Below are 2,566 nucleotides of genomic sequence, written 5' to 3'. Positions count from 1 at the left end.
TCCTGTGGATCTGCGTGATCTGTGACAAGTACCTAGAATTTCCTCTAGAAGACCATAGACCCTTGGACCAGTCTGGGATACAAGTAAGATGCCATTTGATAATAAGGCCTTCTTTTGGAAATCCTGCCTGTATAAGATATGTGATCTTCTGGTGCTGGGCATGGGTTATTTGGTATTCTGGAATTTAATATTTGACTTGGTTTGATCAATTGATAACAGTTTTGTGTTTGTATTTATATCAGTATAGTAATACTTTTGGTCTAGTATTTGGAAATTGGTAGGGGACAATCTAAAGGGGGCATGGTAAAACAAAAATCCTCACTTGGTTGCATTTTGTGACATTGGAGGAATTTTGGTGGTTCTGGCATGAATCAGCAAAGCATCCCACAGAAAAGTTGTTCCAAATCAGTTATTTTGTATGGCTGATAAGAATCCAATACATGAAATCCCTCAGCGCTATTTGTCACAACAGAAACTGTGCCAAACATTAAATGTCAGGGCAGTGTTGGAAGGGACAAGGCTGTGGGCTATCCCAAGCCCTGCTGTTTTCCATTCCCTGCCATCTTCTACCTGATAGTCATTTCTGCGGGGTAGCCAGAGATGTTCTTGTCAGCTCCAATGGAAAGAACACAAAGAAAAATCCACTGTGTAGTGTCCACTCCCGTCTTCCTCCACCTTTTGCCCTGAGCTCAATTAAAGAGTTCCCACAGAAGGAAGAACAAACCTGAGGACCATTGTGGTGTTACATTATAGTTAAATGGTACACTCTGTCTCACCCCTTGAAAATGTACGGTCTATTCCAAGCCTGTAATTCCTCCCCTGAAGTATCATTATCTGTAATCCCATTGGCCCAAATCTTATTCCACACCCACTTTGAATCTCCCTGTTAAGTGTGCTAGGGGGACCAGGCTCTCTCTTGGCCCTTTTCTCCATAGCTTCTCCCTCTCTCCGCCTCCCTCTTTGCCCCTCCCTCCCTCTTTCCCTACCTCTGCCTCAGAAATCATGCTGCTTCCCAGGGGTAGGACCCCCAGTAAACCTTCATCTAATGAGCACCCTCTGAAGCTGTGTGGAGTCTCCCTTCTGAGCTACTGCAACCAGTGAACATACAGCCTAGGGAGACCCCCCCGGGGATGACAAACACACCACAACAGGCCATGTGTGCATGGAAAACAACTTTATTAAGTCTAAGGAAGAAAAGGTGGAAACTCACAGGGGGCAGCAGGGCAGTCACTAAGATGAAATAGAGGGTGTCTGTCCGCTTGGCCTGCAGGGGGGGGGGAGGCAAAGAGGTCCAACTAGGCTGGCATTAAGTGCTGACAAGAAAAGAAGGGAAGAGAAAGGGAAGAGACTGGTAGAAGGCAAAAGGAAGCTAATAGTATAAATGTAATGTCCCAAAAACTCCATTTTCATTCCAGCATGATGTTCTGAGGTTTCGGAGGATCTTCTTAAAGATGTTGTCAGCAGATTTAGCAGGGACGACAACATCTGCTACCATAGCAGTTGGTGATGCAGGAGATGTCAAAGCCCCCAGAGCTGATGGGCACTCCACCACAGCTGAGGATGTTGCCAACAGCAGCAGAGGTAGAAGATCCCACGGCGGTGTTCTGTGGGGAGGAGCTGAGGATGGGGCCGGGCAGGGTCACCAGCACAGCAGGAGGCTCAATGACAACGTGGGAGCTCTGGCACTGCCTGACACAGCACTCAGTGCAGCTGCTGGCCAGAGGGCAGGGGCCGCAGGGCTGGCAGCAAGGGTCGCAGGGCTGGCAGCAGGACATGGCTTGGGGTCACAGGTGCACCTGGCACAGAGGGCAGGCGGAAGCACAAAGTGAGGACACATGAGAAGAAGCACTGCACCCAAACACCCTGCAGCCCAGGCACCTCCTGGCCCCCAACTGCACTGCCCAGGTCAAAGCCCAGGAGCCACCTCAGCCAATCCCCAGCCTCTCTCTCCCTTCTCTTCCTGCCCTCTCTCAGCAGAAGCAGCTCCCAGCCCTGTGCTATGACAGCCTCTCTGAGCTGAGACCTCCAGCCAGGCAAGCGCTGCTCTTGAAGCAGCAGGAGGAGGAGGAGAAGAGGCTTCCCACTCACCTTGTTCCTGAGGAAGAGGAGGAGGAGGTGAGTGAAGTGGATGAGAGAGCAGAGATTTGGGCTGCCTTTTATAGCCGTCCTGCCCTGCCTCAGGCCCAGAGGCACCTTCGTGGAAGTCATAATTTTCTGACCAGTTCATGTCAAATGTGCCCCATCCCAGCTAATGGTAGGGTCTGTGTCCTGGTTTCCTGCACTGCAGCCTCTATTTCCTGGCTTCCGCACAGTGCGTTCCTATCTGAAGATTCCTTCTAGGGCCAGGATGAGCAGCCCAAGGATTTCTGGGATTTAAACATATCAGAGTAGGCAGAATGCTGGGATCATGGTCTGGTGGCATTCCATGCAGGCATGTGTTGCAGCTTGATTCCTCCCTACTGTCTCTGCCTACTTGGTCAACAGTCCATGCCCATTCCTCCACCTCATTCCTCCTCTTCCCCTGTGTTGTGTAGGTGCCACAGTAAGGACGCTTCTCCCAGAAAAG

General features: G+C 50.5%; 1 pseudogene; it reads right to left on the bottom strand.

Annotated features, from left to right (window-relative positions):
- Positions 1-1,466: 1,466 nt before the first annotated feature.
- LOC110473908 (feather keratin Cos2-2-like) lies at positions 1,467-2,227 on the bottom strand (annotated as a pseudogene).
- Between the last annotated feature and the right edge of the window lie 339 nt (positions 2,228-2,566).

This window comes from Lonchura striata, chromosome 25, assembly GCF_046129695.1.
Source record: "Lonchura striata isolate bLonStr1 chromosome 25, bLonStr1.mat, whole genome shotgun sequence".
Classification (NCBI taxonomy): Eukaryota; Metazoa; Chordata; class Aves; order Passeriformes; family Estrildidae; genus Lonchura; species Lonchura striata.
Note: the sequence above shows the minus strand (reverse complement) of the source record. Positions and strands in the feature narration are given on the sequence as shown.